This window comes from Pelodiscus sinensis, chromosome 5 (genome assembly GCF_049634645.1).
Source record: "Pelodiscus sinensis isolate JC-2024 chromosome 5, ASM4963464v1, whole genome shotgun sequence".
Taxonomy (NCBI): Eukaryota; Metazoa; Chordata; order Testudines; family Trionychidae; genus Pelodiscus; species Pelodiscus sinensis.
The window spans coordinates 37,562,459-37,579,270 of NC_134715.1; the positions used below are offsets into that span (position 1 = coordinate 37,562,459).

Here is a 16,812-nt window from a genome sequence, read left to right on the forward strand (position 1 = left end):
CTAATACCCCAACATGCCTGGAAAAAATGGCCTGCCTAAAATATTTTCAGAATTCTACATGGCAGATGTCATCATCTCTCACATCTCAGGATGATGAGAATCTAATTGTAGATACTAGTCACAAGCTGTGGACCACTTTGCAAATTGGCCGCATCATAGATGTTTTCCCCCAGCTACTTCTGAAGCATTGGCTCACTTACCTGGACTTTAGTTCCTGATCAGTGACCTTGCCTTACAAAAGATGATAGTGGAAATATTTATATGTGTATATTCTAAGACAGTGTTTCTCAACCTCTTTTTAATAAAGTACCCCCTTTTAAAAGAAATAAGTACCCCCAGTATCTACAGTTTTCAGACACACACACATTTTTTCTACTATTTCAACACATTTGTTTAAACAACTTAATCGTAGCTGAGTGGATGATGAAATTTTTGGATGTAAAACATACAAAACTAATAAAGCGCTGTAAAACTTAAAACAAAATTCAGTTTTCTCCAAACTTCAGTTGTTGACAGACACCTCTCTCCCCAGACTTCTCTTGAGTACTCCTAAGGTTACTCATGTCACTGGTTGAGAAACACTGCCCTAAGAAACACCACTTCAAATGACTCCTTTGAGAACACTTTAGTATTAGACTACAGAAAAATAATGCTGGTGTTAGCTCTCTTAAAAGTAGAGCTAGGCCTGAAATAGATCACTAAATTCAAATTTCTACTTGGACTTTGGGAAAGACCAGATCTGAATCCAGGGCTAATATTCTTGAGTCTGGTCCATGTTTACCATGATAACAAGAAATATGAATGCAGGAATTTTAAGTGAAATTTGGATCTAAATCTGGATTGGAACGTTTCAGCTCGGTTCCATCTCTAATTAAAACTGAGTCCACTTTTGCTTGTAATGAAACACAGCTGGCAAAAGACTCTTGACTTGCCTCCATATGCAGTAATTTCAGAGGGGTGCATTTAAAAAGTGGAACAATTTCTAAGGCTTATTAAGGTCATGAGTAAGGGAGAGCTTTCATGGGAAAATGTAGGCAAGTTCTGGGCATTGCCACTGCAGAGAAGAGGCTGAGTTTTCAGGAAAGGTAGAATCTCAGATCTGAAACTTAAGCACTTCAGTCAGAAGCATGATGTTGCAAGATGGTAGGTTTCCTCCAAACCAGTGTTTGAGAATGAACCAGTATAAGACACATAGGTGTTGAGTATTTATTATTAGTACTATGATTCAGGTTTGAAGCTCCATTTTGCTAGATCCTGTGTAAATAAGTACAGTAAAACTCCATTGGTCCAGCATCCAATGCTCCGGCACTTCTGATGGTCCGGCACTATCAGGAACCGGGAAGTGCTCTGGCTGTCAGACAATTGGAGCTGCTCTGTGCCCGGCTTCCCCAAATCAGCAGCTGCTGAAGCTGACCAGCAGCTGAATCTGGGACGCCGGGGGCAGAGCAGCTGGGGTGTTGCCGAGTTGTTCCCGTAACGCCGCTCCTCGGTGCTACCGGACCAACCCGACAGCATTCCAGCTGCTCTGCCCCAGGTGTCCCCGATTCAGCAGCAGCTGAATCGGGGATGCCTGGGGCAGAGCCGGACTATCGGAAGGGGGAGTATGAGGGGTCTGGGGTGGCATCCCCCTCACCCCATCCCAGACCCCTCCTAGCCCCCCCTTCCAATAGTCTGGCATATCTGATAATCCAGCACCCCCTGGGTCCTAAAGGTGCCAGATTATAGGAAGTTTACTGTAGTAATATTTTCTGACCCAGTGACCTTACAAATTAAATTAAGACAAGAAGCAAATAATGTGTGGGACAAAGCTAATGGAAATGTATTTCATATAGGTACATAGTTGTAGCTGTAGTGCAGATTGAAAAGCCTTGGTGGCTATAAGGGTTTGTTGTTGGATTGGTTTAAATAAATAAAATCATATCTCTTTGAATGAAAAAAGCCTTTGTGAAAGTTTTTGGTCAGTCCAGGGTAGATTAGTAATTAATCCTCATGTAGCAAAAGTATTTTAATATGTCACAAAATTTAGGTGGTATGCGCTGTGTGAGGGAGGTGAATAATTTATCTTGAGAGTGCCGGAAAAACAATTTGAAACATACTTACTCCTTTTCCTACCTTAATTATGAGTATGTTCTAAAAATAAACACACAGTATCTTTGTGGTTTGGGTTCTCATTTCATGACTGATCTATGTGATTCATGTGTAGAACATAGGGGTTTCCCCCATAACAGGTATATCCCTGCTTGTGGTAACTCAGGGGGTTTTCCTTTCACCTCTTCATGGTTCACCATTGCGTATGTAGTCTTAACTCTTCAGTCTGTCCTCTTTCGGAGCATTTGAAAGTTGTCCGATTGTGTGTGTTTTAATACTGGTTGGCTTCTATGGGATTTTGTGGGGTGCAGGAAGGGAGATGTCCATTCCTCAAAATAATTCTGACAGAGATAAGGGCTAGGAATTTCCGTGTTGTAATTCAAGTTCTTATATTTACTTCTCCCGTTACCTTGGGCAAGTGGCTGAAATTCTGTGCTTTAGCTTCTTCATGGGTACAGTGAGAATACTGTATCTCACAGGAATGTTGTACCTAATCCTAAATCAACTAGCCCAATCCTCATCCTATTGAAACCAAGCTTTGCAATGACTTCAAAAGGAGAATGATTTGGCTCATGTTTTATACTACAGTGTTTTTTTTTGGGGGGGGGGGGGCAGAAGAGTTGTTGTCCATTCCTCAAAAGAGTTCTTAGCGTTGGCCTAATTTTGTTCCCATTGAAGTCACTGCTATTCTTTGAGGAGTGTCCCCTGTGGGTGCTCCACTTCACATGAACATGCATCCCTGTTCACTGTGAAAATTGATTGCTTTATTAAGTGTTTAGAATAGGGAAAGGTGTCCCTGACCTCTGTTTGTTAAAGGGTAGAGATGGATGGGAGGAGACAAATTGCTTGATCATTGTCTTCGGTCCACCCCCTCTGGGGCACCTGGCACTGGCCACTGTCGGCAGCCAGATACTGGGCTAGATGGACCTTTGGTCTGACCCAGTATGGCCATTCTTATGTCCTAATATACTATGACTACCATAAAAATCTAATAGTCAGTTACTTGCACCTTTTCTTTCCCTGTCACTTTTTCATTAAAAAAATTATATATATATTTTCCTACCCCTTAAAATAATGAGCTGACCCACCATAATTCAAGCAATGGCTGGTTCAGCAGGCTTCTTGTGCTGCATTCCTCTTGGGAGGTGGTTCTGTATCTGATGGAGACTCTGGGTGTATTCAATGCTTATGTGAGAGAGACATCCCGCAAGTGCTCTCACTGCAACAACTCAAAGGCTTGCACCAGGAAGGACAGAGACCTTCACTCAAACTTATACTTAGGGAGAAATCTTTATGCCCAGCATAAAGCCCCACCCCATCTGGACAAGGATCTCCAGAAACTCCATCATCTTCACAGAGAAAGGCTTATTGTTCCAAAAAGGTGGTGAGGAAAAGAGCATCAACCCCCTTCCCCATTAAAGAGAGACTAAAAAAGAAATGGTCTTTGGCTCATTGTGTATCCTTGATGCCAACTGCACAGTGGTTTAATGCATAGGAGGCACCAGGATCCTACAGTTCCGCACGAAGTGTGAAAGCCAGTGACCCCACGTGGAATGGCTGAGTAAACAGAAGCCCACCTTCTCCACTACAGTGCCAACAGAACCCCCTAAAGATGCGGCACCAGGGCACTCCTCGCAGGCTGTGGCTTCACGGCCTGCTCCAATAACACAGAGCACTCAGATCTCCGCACCATTGCCCACAAAAGGAACAGTGTCATTGCCAGAGGATAATGTGAAGTCCAGGACTTTACAGGGTTCAAAAAAGCTAGATAAATATATGGAGGATAGGTCCATCAATGGCTATTAGCCAGGATGGGTAGGAATGGTGTCCCTAGCCTCTGTTTGTTAGAAGCTGGAAATGGATGAGAGGAGAGGGTTCACTTGATTACCCTGTTCTGTTCATTCCCTCTGGGGCATCTGGCATTAGTCACTATCGGAAGACAGGATACTGGGCTAGATGGACCTTTGGTCTGACCTAGTATGGCTGTTCTTATGTTCACTTTGGTGCCATCAGCATTACACCATTTGCTGCAATACAAAGATCTTCTTGTCTTATTGATGTCACAATCATCACTCTTCAGTACCAATGTATCTCTGATATGAGCAGTACCATTTCAGCCCACTTCATCTCTGGCTCACTGTTTCTTAGCCAGGAGGAAAATGATGAGAGGAAGAGGGTTTGTTTTTTTTCATCACATTTCTCTTCCATCCAAACTGCTGCAATCTTAGGACCCCCTGTACAGCCTAAATCTCATCACTGGATTGACACCCAGACCTGGTACAGCCACCTAGATGTACTACCACCTAGGCCATTTCCCACATAGTGGTCCTATTGGGACTTGTGGGCAGCATACAAGAGATAGTGCCCCATGTGTCCAAGCAGAGTGTTAGATCTCACCCACCACCATCAATGGCTACACCATCAGAACCTCCTGAAAAAAGCTTTGAGGAACAGGAGGCAGCCCTGGAGCAGAAAACACCATCAGCCAACATTTTGTCCTCTTTCCCAGGTGAGGCTATAATGCCTCCACTATTCACTGCTGCTGACATCTGACATTTCTAGGAGCTCTTCAGATACTCTAGAGATCCTTCTAGAGGAGGTTCCAGAGTCACAGCATAAATTACTGGACATTCTAGGAATTTTGTCATCAAAAATAGTGTTTCTCATAAATGAAACACTTTCGGAGCCAGCAAAAATGTATGGCAGACCCTGCAACTATACCATCCACTTGCTAGAGAGTGGATACAAAATATTATGTCCCTTCAAAGGGGATGGACTTTTTTTTTACCTTGTACGCAACTCTTTACTCAACTCTGAGTCAGCATTATAGACAACACCAGATCCATTTCATATGACAAGGGGTGGAAATAATTAACTCTTTTTGGCTTCAAGACTTACTCATCAGCCGCTCTGCATTTTCTGCTCACCGTTTATGCTGCATTGCTAGCTAAATACAACCACACAATCTATTCCAAACTCTGACTTCATTGATTACATCCTGGAAGACAAAAAAGGGCCAATTCAAAGCCATCATCTCTGAGGACCATCTTCTAACCCAGACTACCTGGGTATACAAGGGACGTTGGGGATACAAACACCTGCAACTAGAGAAAATATGATAAATATTATCCTTCCTGGTGCACAAGATCTGTTCCTTATGTACAACATATGATACAAAATGGTAGAGACAGGGATCTCCATATCATTGACCAGCTCTGCATCAATTATTGATGTCCCAACAACCCTCTGTGAAACAACAACTTTGAGGGTATGGTCAAAGTCCTGAGGACCTCCTCCATTCATGAGTGCTGACATCACCGGCCATCCTCCCTTAGACACCATTTAACCACTTGCTGTTCAGCATGGAAATCCATCACCATGGACAAATGGGTTCTAGAAATAATCCACACAGGGCTGTTTGATACCATTTAGCTCTATTCCCCCCTGCACCCACCCACTCTACCGCCTCTGTCTCTCTTCAGGGACTTTTCTCATACAGGAAAAGGTAAACCATCTCCTATATCTGGACATCATAGAACAGGTACTAGAACACAGAGATTTTTTTATTCCCACTGCTTTTTAACCCAGAAAAGGAACAGAGGATGGAGGTCTATTGTAAACTTCAGAAAACACAGCACATTTGTAAAGACCCAGTGGGTTCAGGGTGGTCACATTAACAATAATAATACCAGCACTGCAATAGGAAGACTGGCTTTTGGTCCTCAAACTCCAAGATGCCTGTTTTCATAAAACCATATATCCCTCTCAAAAGAGGTTCCTTAGTTTACTTTGGGGACAGAACATTTCCAATACAAAGTTCTACCTTTTGATATCTTGGGTGTTTTCCAAAATTCTTGCAGTAGTGGTGGTGCACCTTGTCAAAAGAGGGTAATTGTATTCCCTTATCTGGACAATTGTCTATTAAAAGCCTCCACCTGAGCAGATGTCCTGTACATCACTCAGTGGACAATTGTCCTCTTTTTGTGGCTGGGATTACAGTTAAACATAAAAAAATCAACACTGATCATATAAAAACTGGACTTCTGTGAAGCCCATCTCAATTCTCTGCAGGCCAAAGTGTCACTATCCCCAAACAGATTTGTCACCTATGATGAATCTGATCTCCTCAGTGCTGAACAGTTCACATACATTGGAATAGACCTGCCTCAGTATTAGGTCATATGGCAGCAACCATATTTGTGGTATGACACATACAACTTCACATGTGCTGCGCTTTTGGCTAAGAACCGTCTACATATCACACAAACACTGCCTGTGAACAAGCACCTCGTCATATTGCTCAAAGTCAAAGATTTTCTAGATTGCTAGATGCAGCCCCACAATGTGCATGTCAAGCACCTTTCACACTGATTCTGCCTTGAGTGATTCTCACAACTGATGCCTCCTGGATAGGCTAGGGAGGGCAGGTGGTCTCCCTCTGAGACACTGTTACACATAGATCTCCTTGAGCTGCACAAGGCTCACAGTGCAAGCTTGAACTTCCCATTCCTGATCAGGAACAAGACTATAAGGGTAATGATGGACAATATTTCCTTCGTGTCTTCTATAAACTGGCAGGGAGGGGCAAGATCGTACTGCCTGTGCACCAAAACCATGAGACTAGGGAAATAGTGTGAACATTACAATTTAAAAATAACAGCTTCATACCCTTCCAGTGGACACACCGAGCAGAGAATTTCCTCAGGATCATGAGTGGGGACTAAACAATGCACTTCCACAGAACATATTCAAACACGGAAGTTACTCATCCACCAATATTTTTGCAACATCCTATAATTACAAATTCCTGCAGCTTTGCTCAAAGAGCAGGGTTGGTAATTCCTAATTCCTGGGAGATGCCTTCCTCCTCAATGGGATGCACTTCTGCTAAACACATTTTCTCCAATCTTCCTGTTATTGAGAGTTATAAACAAAGTACAAACAAACAAGACCAAAGTCATTCTATTGGGCCTCACATGGACCAGACGTACATGGTATTTGTATCTATTGAGGATGGTGGTACGCACATCACTCACACTTGCACTTCTGCTGAACCTTTTAGTGCAGGGTGTTGGACCTGAGAGCCTGGTTCTCCTACATGGTTCCAACATAAAGAGCTAACCTGCTCTGAACAGGTGAAGGACAAATACTTACCTGCATAAATGGAAGAAAGTCAATATATGGTGTCAAAATAAACAAGCCAAGGCTATTTTCACCTCTTTACCCATGATATATATTGGGCTAAAGACATTTGGACTATCGCTTAGCTCAGAGTACATCTCATGGCTATTACTGTTTTCCACCATTATTGTATGGCATATCAATAGTTGCCCACCACATCATCAGATGATTCTGATACCCTTAAGGAAATATCTACCCCAGAGTACATGTATCTACTCCGCCTTGGGACTTGAACTTAGTACTACACTCACTGGATCCACATTTGAACCCTTAGCAACGTGTTGTCTTACATGTTGAAGGTGGCATTCTTATTAGCTGTCATGTCAGTCGGATCAGAGGGAGAACTAGAACACTCATGGCATACCCACTTTACATCATCATTTTCAAGGACAAGATCATCTTAAGACCTCACCCAAAATTGTTATCTAAAGTACCTCTTCTTTTCAGGTAAAGCAGGGCTCAGCCACCTTGTTTTGTTTTTTGTCTTTGGCCAAAATTTTTTGAGAGTTTCATCACATGCAAAGCTACTTGTACAAATACACAAATATACTGCGGATGATAGACAAATTCTGACCTAAATAAGCAAAATAGGTGATGGAATAAACTGCATCTATTTAGAGGTTTTTTTTTCCTTTGAGTATTCTTTAACAACATAATTTGATGGTATATTTTGTTGTCACCAAGACATTACATAGTGACTTGTCATATTTAATGATTTGCTTATTATCTTTAAATTGTGTTTACAAATTGGTTTGGTACAGTAGGGGGCTTATGTGGGGGATTGAGGTGCAGTAAAGGGTGTAGGAGGGAACTCTGAGGTGGTGCAGAGTGTGGGGTGCAGGCTCTTGGAAGTAGTTTGGTGCAAGCTAAGGGTTGGGGTACAAGAGGGAATGTGAGGTGCAGGATCCTGCTGAGATGAACTTACCATGGGCAGCTCCCCACTGATGGTGCAGTATGGCTCAGGTAGGCTACCTGTATACCATGGCCCAGTGCTGCTCCCAGACACAGCTGGCTGCTGGCATGTCTCTGCATACTGCTTGGGCTGTGGGCCTCTCTGTACACTGCCCATGCCCACAAGCATTTTCCAGCCAATGGGAGTAGTGAGGCTGGCATTGGGGGTGGGAGCAGTACATGGAGTTATAACCCCCATGAATAGATGTCAGGAGCTCACTGCTCCTGGGGTAGAGAGGGGCTACAGCAGTAGTGGGTCGGAGGCCACTGACCCACAGAGAAATCAGTTGGGGCTGCACACAAGTGAGGGGGGGAACCCTCATTGACGTGCACCCAAATGAGGAGGTGCACTTCCCACATTTCCTAGTAGATTTTGTGTCCTCCAGCCCTGAGGTGGGCAGTAGGGGAACGGGCAGGGGGGACAGGAGCACCAGCACATGCTCCCCAATGCAGGGGGAGCTCTGAGCTTCAGGTGGCAGGTCTAGCATCCAGCCCCTGGACCTGAGGTTCCCCACTCCGGGGCTGCAGCATGCAGGCTGAGCCTGAGCCCTGCTGTGCCACTGGACTTTTAGGTGTCCTCAAGAGATTAGCCAAAGAGATGCAAAGGGGCAGCTAAAGAGCCCTATGCGGCTCCAGAGCTGCAGGTTGCTGACCCAAATTCCACCAACCAATCCATCTTCCCTCATTCTTCCCTAAATATCATGGGAGTACAGAGAATTCAGTACTTTCATACTTTAGAGGGTCACGTGTGCCTTATTGTTCTATCTTGGCAGAACTCTGCCCTTCAGAAAATGACAGGCTTTTTATTTCCACTGTGGAATGAACTAAAGGTTCAGCTATTTCCAAATAGAAACTATCTAAATGGATTTCTGGGTTCAGTTCTTCTGTCTATGGAAGCACTTACAAACCCCAATGGGGATCCAAACTTACTCCACCAGATCTCTATCTCAGTATCTTCCTAAACAATGTGCCAGTTATGGGCATATGTAGAGCAGCCACTTGGGTGTCCCTTCTTACGTTCACAAAATACTATTAAATCAACCAGGGATCAAGATCAGACACATCACCAGGTTTTACTGTTGTATTACATGCTCATACAATTTTGAAGCCCCTTCCATCTAATAAGGGGTGCTTCTCAACTGGAAGGGGAGCTTCTTAGTGATACTCTTTGAAGGGGAGAAGATGACTCACCCTACATAGTAACTGAGGTTCTTTGAGGTGAATACCCCTATGGGAGCTCCACTGCTTCCTCTATACTTCAGAGTTCAATTTCCAGACTCTATGGGTACGTCTAGACTACGCTGAATTTTCGCAAGAGGATATGCAAATTCCACAATTTCACTTTCGAAAGACCCACCTTCAAAAGTAAGATTGTGGAATTTGCATATCCTCTTTAGAAAATTCAGCGTAGTCTAGACGTACCTGTCCATTAGAGAAGGAAAAAAGAGGGATGTCGTTGTGCATATTAATTAGGTGTTGACAACAGCACAAGACAGGGAGGGCGCATGCTTGATCCAGTTGAGCACTGCCACTGAAATTCTTCAGGCAAAGCACAGGGGACACAAGTTCACTTGCAGTGGAACACCTACGAGGACACCCATATCAAAGAATCTCAGTTACTGCAGGGAGTGAGTAACCATGTAAAACTCCTGTTAACTATGTTGGCAGCAGAAATAGGCCAATGCTGAGCAATTCTGAAAATCCCACCCTTCCTCTTTGAAGTACTAAGAGTATAATATTGTTAATTTATTGCATTTAAATCTCAATTAAATTCCTGAATCATCCAGTGACAACATACTCAAGTTAATAGTATTGAGTATATTTGAAAAATACATTCTTGGCTATCCTGCCTCTAATCTCTGCTCTACCTACTAGACTCTTCTTCCAGAGTAAGACGTTGAACCCAAGAACCACCTCGCTACCAGGCGCTCCTTGAGATCAAGTGGAAGGGGTATGTGCTGTGGATTTAAAGATTCAGGTTCAAGCCCTGCTAATAGTGCATATGGGAAAAAGAGTACATATTCTTTTAATTAAGACTATCAAAAGGTGCACGGGAATAGAATGGATATGGCATAAGTAACCTTAATTTTATCATTTCCTAACTTCTGACCTATGTTAAATGCAAGGGGTTTGTTTGTTTGTTGTATATGTTCATCCCTTATGGCCTTATTTGGCATCCCCACAGTGTCTGTGTGTAAAAGACAGGTCTGAAAAGTATCGTCTTTTCCAAGGTATCTGCTTGGGATGAACTAGGGTGGTTATGTTACAAGTTCTCTAGCCTGCCCACCTAAGCCCCCAAGTCCTGTTCTTTGCACTCTCATCTGAACCCTGCATTGCTGTTTGGCTGAACTGTTCTTTCTAATACCTGTCTCTTCATCTACATCAAACCTTTTTGAGTGGCTACTGTGAACACATGAGTTCTGACAGATAAGATTAGTTTTGCTTATGCTTGTTAACCTGATTTATTTCCAAATATGTAATAACGTGGGAGTTCATAAAGGAGAGTCGTGTTGTCATAGTAAAAATTAGTCATATCATAATCCTGAACTAGTGGCAAGATTTGGTCAATCCTGAATGGCTTTGACTAATTCCTGCAAGGTATCAGTAGCCTTAAATCCCACTAGCTTCAGTGAGAATTGAGGGTTTGCAGTAGCTTACATGACTGAACCATTAATTGCATGTATCTGTGTTACTTGTGTATATGGTTATTGCTCATGGCAAGAAAGGGAAATTCCCTTTAAATGTTTGTACAAGACCTATTTTTCCAGGTACTGCTAGGAGTGGCCCTTAAATCTGAATAAATATTTTAGACAATCTTCAGAGAAATTGGAAAAAAGTATTTCACGGGATCCTCTTTCCCTTGATATTGTATGATTTGGAGAGTTTTTATTATTGTACCCACCAATTCTTATATGTGGTTGAACAAAAATGTCAAAAGATTCCATTTTTAATGTCTAAGAAAAAGATCTAAGTGAAACTGAGATCTGTGGGAGATAAATTTCCTATGTTAAAAGGAAGTGTCTCTGTTTCACATAAATGCTAGCAATAGTATCACCAGTAACGCAATTAGACTGCGTGTGAAATTTATTACCCTTCTTTTCACATGGGATTCTTTTTTCTTTCCCAGGGAACTTTAGTGGAAAATAATATTACATAGTTGCAGTTAATATCTTGAAGTCAGGAAGGTGCGCTTTTTGCTCTGCGCTTACCAGAACAGTTCAAATTTTTCTCACTGGCTAGTGATGTGGATTATTCTATCAGAGACAAGGAAGCCTGGTTGATTGTTGGCATAATTCAGTATTAGTTAGGCTTAGTTTTCACAATATGCAAATACACATTGTGGGACTTCACTGCTTTATATTGAATAATGATAATGCCTAGTTCTTAGCATTTTTAATCAGTAAATCTCAAAGTGCTTCTCAGAGGAGGCAAATATCTTTATTCCCATTTTGCTGATAAGGAAACTAAGGCCAGATCAGTGAAGACACTTGTTTACTGAGTAAGTGTTAGAGCCAGGAACAGAACCCAGGTTACCCAAGATCCAAAACCGTATTATATCCACCTTATGCCTATGCCTTAATTTTACTATCTATAAAAGTGAGGATAATAATTACCTACATCAGAGGTAGTGTGTGACATAATTATAGGTGTATGCAGCATTGCCTGATACCTCCATTATAAGACCCTATAATTTTGCCAAACATAAACTGTTGGGCTGAAATTTTCCATGCTGGGTATCTAGCTTGAGCTAAATTATTCTGGAAAGTATAAGCAAAAATTGTTCAACTATCTCAGAGGATAAGATTGGGGTAATTGTTTTGCCCATGTTAACAAATTGATTATAAGCGGGCTGTGCCCATGAAAGCTCATGATACCATCTACATGCTTTGTTAGTCTATAAAGTGCTACCAGACCATTGATTGTAAGTTATTATGTATTTAGAACAATTACTGTGTTTGTGCTTTGGAGCAGGGACTTGATATTTGGGCAGGGGTGACCGTTGTGTCAGGGATATGCCTTTTGCTATTCCTGTAAAAATGCGAAGTTTGGCAAACCTTTGAAAAATCTCAGTTGAAATATGCTCAAATGTATTGGTGGATAAATTCTTGTTCGGCAGCTGAATTCTCTGAAGATTCCATCTATGCTGAGCAAGCTCTGAACCAGAGAAGCAGGGATTGAACAGGAAATTTCCATGAAATTTCCATGAAATTTCTGTTCCTGGCTGTTGCAATCCTGGTTGGAGGCTGGATATAGAAACTAAGAACTGGAAGAATCTCTCTCTCCTGTGCTGTAAAGGCTCCCCCTGCTGGTGCATAGACAATGCAGAGGAGAAAGCTTTTTGGCTCAAGTGCACTGGAGAAAAGAGCCGGGCCTTGGGTCAGGGGAGTACAATGGGGCAAAAAGCATAGGGTTAGGAACTGGTATAGGGGAGGGAAAATCTGGGACTGGCTGGGCAAGGAGACCCTGACTGGGACCATTAAGAGGGACATGCGATGACTGGGAGCCAATAGTAGGAAAAATGTATCAGATGAGGAGCTGGTGTCATGGAAAATGAGACCAGCTAGACAGGGAGGGAGCCTCTAGGAGGCTGGAGGGACTCTGGGATGAGGAGGCAAAGTGTGTGGGGGAAGTGAGAGACTGGGTCTTGGAGCCAGTTGAGGAAGAAAGAGGGAGAAAAGAGATTGGATGAGGAATTGTGGGGAACTGGGACTGACTGGACAAGGGGCCTAAAGCAGTGTTTCTCAACCTTTGTTTTTGATCTGAGGAAGTGGGTCTGGCCCACGAAAGCTCATCACCTAATAAACCATCTTGTTAGTCTTTAAAGTGCTACATTGTCCTGCATTTTGTTTATGAAGTACTCTTTCAAAAAAAAATTGTAAGTACCCCCTTTAAAAAAAAAAAAAAAAAAAAAAAAAAAGAAGTCCCCGCAGTACCTACAGTTTTCAGGCACCATTTTTTCCCCTACCATTGCAACACATTTGTTTAAACAACTTAATCATAGCTGGGTAGGCGATTAAATTTTTGTGTGTAAAAAGTACAAAAATAATAAAGCCTGTAAAACTTAAAAAATCAGTTTTCTCCAAATTGACATGTTCCCCCCCAGACTTCTCTCAAGTATCCCTAAGGGTACTCATACCACTGGTTGAGAAACACTGGCCTAAAGCATATGCTGGCACGAGGAGCAGGAAAACCTGGGACTGGCAGAGTGGGTGGTGACAATAACAGAAACAGTGTGGGTTTATAGAAGATGGCACCGAGTCTTCAGTTACAGATAGTTACTATTTTTTCCATGGGACCCCTAGTTCATTGTGTACAGGATGGACCTACTCAGGGACAAGTCAAGGTTGTTTTGTAAAGAAGGCTGCTAGTAGAATCCATACCTCACTTTTTGCAGAAGTTGGAAGGAGAGGGGACAACAGGAAGCAGAAAGAGAATCTTATTGTTAAAGTAAATGAGTGCTGCACTGGAGATCTGCATTCTATCCGTGCATCAGCCACTGAGTTCCACTGTGATGCTGGATAAGACACTGAAACCAAATTTTTTCATAGGTCACTAATTGTACGCTACTTATTTTATGGATGCCCAACTTGAGACTATGGAATGTCATTTTCTGAAGCACTGAATGAGAGCTGCTATTTGACCATTTAAAGCACTGTAAAATGCTAAGAGCTGTGAAAAGTCATGCACAGATTGGGCACAAATAATTAGTGAATACTGTCTGACCTTAATCTCTGTTTACCATCTTGAAAATAATACCTCTTATTCTCACAAGGGTGTTATAAAAATAAAATCATTAAAATTAGTGAAACACCTGTTGCTGTGATGAGCATCACAGAAAAGTCGATGAGGAAATTAGTTTGCATTCAGAGCAGTGCTTGAATTTTGTGTAGTAAATAAAGCAATGGGGTCACATTGGACAATGATGAGAAAATAAAACAATTAAAAGCTGCTCATTTGGTAAGTATTGTCCATCCCATGAACTGAATGAGGCAGGAACATTGGGGGGAATGCTATGTGACTACATAAATAAAGAACATATCATAATACATACACACAAATGGGTTGAATTAAGCGTGCACAGGTAACATTATTTTTGTCAATTTTTTTAACTTTTTAGTTCTTGTCTTTGCGATTTGAATGTTTTAACACAGGTGTCGTTGTATGTGTAATTTGTAAGGCCCTGCCAAATTCACTGTCCATTTATGTCAATTTCATGGTTATAGAATTTTAAACATTGTAAATGTCATTATTTCAGCTATTAAAATTGGAAATTTCAGTGTTGTAGAACTTGACCCAAAAAGAACTTGTGGGCAGGGAGGTGCAGTACTGATAACCTAACTTCTGTGCTAGTGCTAGCGCTAGCAGTAGCATTGCCTTCAGAACTGAAGAATGGCAAGCTGCTGGCTGAGATACCAGCTCTGAGGGCCGAGTCACCAAAAGCAGCACCACAGAAGAATGGAATGATATGGTATTGCCACCCTTCCTTCTGCTCTGCTACCTGCAGAGTCAGGTCCTCAGTAAATAGCTGCTACTCTCCAGCTGCAATTCCATACCATGCCAGCCTTCTGTCACTGCTCTCTGGTCACCCAGCCCTGAGGGTAGCATAGTAGAAAAGGTGGCAAAACCATAACTCCTCTCCCCTCCCCTCCCTCGCAAAAAAAACAGATCTCGTGGTCTGGCACGTTTTTCATGGCTGTGAATTTGGTAGGGCCTTAGTAATTTGTGATTGTTTGTGAAATGCTTTATAGCCCAAAATAAGGTGCTGCAGAAATGTAAAGTATCACTCATATTTAAAATGTATATTAAAATTTAGTTTCAAATAATGTACTTAAGTGTAGCAAATTAATGATGAAATTAAACGCTTTTGCATTGTATGTATAACCTGCTTGTAATTAGGGATGTTAGCATAAAGTCATGTAAATGATTAGCTTATAAGCTTTGCAAGACAGCAGTGAGCAATGTTTCAGAAGCCAATTGCTAATTTTAAACGCCCAAGGTAATGTTCTATGAATTACCAGTAGGGATGTTAGATGTCACTTAATTTAATAATCATGTAACTGCACCAAATCTTAGTTGTTACACGATTATTTGATGATTCCCAGGGGTGGAATTGACAGCCACTGCACTCATGGCCCCACTCCCGGGGAGCCCCCTGCCACCCTGTGCTGCTCCCTCTGACACAAAGGCAGCAGCAGCACAGAGGGTGAATGGGGCAGGCGGGAGCTGGTACACATGGGGAACCTACTTTCTAGCTAGCTCCCAGTGCATATTGTCTCCTGTGGAGCCATCTCCTCCACATGCCCCCATGCTGCTGCCTCTCCATCAGAGGAAGCAGCATGGGGTTGGGGCAGGCAGGAACTTATACATGTGAGGAGCCAGCTTTTCAGCCAGTTCCCCGCATGTGATGACTCCACGGAGCCACCTGTGCCCCCTCTCCCCTCGCTGCCTCCCACTGAGGAAGCTGTTGCTCGGGGGGGAACAGGTGGGATATTTCAGAGGCAGCCGCGTGGGTGGGGAAGCAGGCAGAATGCTGGAGCACCCTCTGTCTGCAGCCTGACCAGGCTCACCACAGACAAAGGCTGCTCCGTGGGATGCCAGTGTAGCCTCTGTCTGTGAAGAACTTGGGCCCTGCAGATGGGGACTCTTGCCATGGTCATCCTTTGTCCACAGTGGAGCTTCTGTCTGTGGGGAGCTCAGACCCGCCCCACAGACAGAGGCTGCTGCTGCCTCATGATGCTGCATTTGTGTCAGAGGGAGCAGGACAGAGTGGCAGGGGGCTCCCCGGGAGTGGAGCCATGAGTGCAGTGGCTGCTAATCCCACCCTGAGGACCATCAAATAATTGTGTAACAACTAAGATTTGGTGCATTTACACAATTATTAAATTAAGTGACATCTAACATCCCTACTGGTAATTCATAGAACATTACGTTGGGTGTTTAAAATTAGCCATTGAACTCCGAAATATTGCTCCCTGCTTTCTTGCAAATGTATAAAAACAGAAAACCAAATTTGGCTACTACACCAATGTAAATCTAGTGCAGTGGGATAGGCAAAGCTGATTGTCATCAGTAGGTTATCCAGATTCACATGTAGACTAAAAATAGAATTTGTCTCACTATCTTTAGAAGGAGGAACGTAAGCACTGCAAATGATGATGGAATTCATTAAAATGAAATGATTGAGAACCCAGAATTCTAAACTGAAATTGCAGGGTTTGCTTTTACTTTTATTCATATACTTACCTAGGGTTTTTTTTTTTCTTTTTCCATCCAGGAGATGAATGAAAGTTTTCAAAGAGAAAACAACAACAAAGAAAAATGAAAATGTAAGAAAATGACTGCGATTTGACTCAACGTTTTGTAATAATAATCATAAAAAGTACAGGTATATTAGTCATATCCTCTAAAGAGCTTCTTGTAAAGCAACTTCACCTCTTGTAAGTACTCCCATGTGATTAGTTTAATAAGGAATCTCTTCATTTAAAAATGAATTTTTTAAAAGAAAGTACATTTTTAGTGACCAGGAAAATTGCTGAATTAATAGCTCTAAAACTTGAAGGCCGTCATCTGTGCCTGATCTTCAGAGATGTT

General features: G+C 42.4%; 1 long non-coding RNA gene across 2 annotated transcripts in view; it reads left to right on the forward strand.

Annotated features, from left to right (window-relative positions):
* LOC112546211 (uncharacterized) overlaps window positions 1-16,812 on the forward strand; it is a 98,459-nt gene that overhangs the window by 25,570 nt on the left and 56,077 nt on the right. For both annotated transcript variants that reach the window (XR_012904103.1, XR_003089851.2), the window contains exon 3: window positions 16,496-16,547. This is a non-coding gene — a long non-coding RNA (uncharacterized LOC112546211). The remainder of the gene's footprint in view (window positions 1-16,495; window positions 16,548-16,812) is intronic.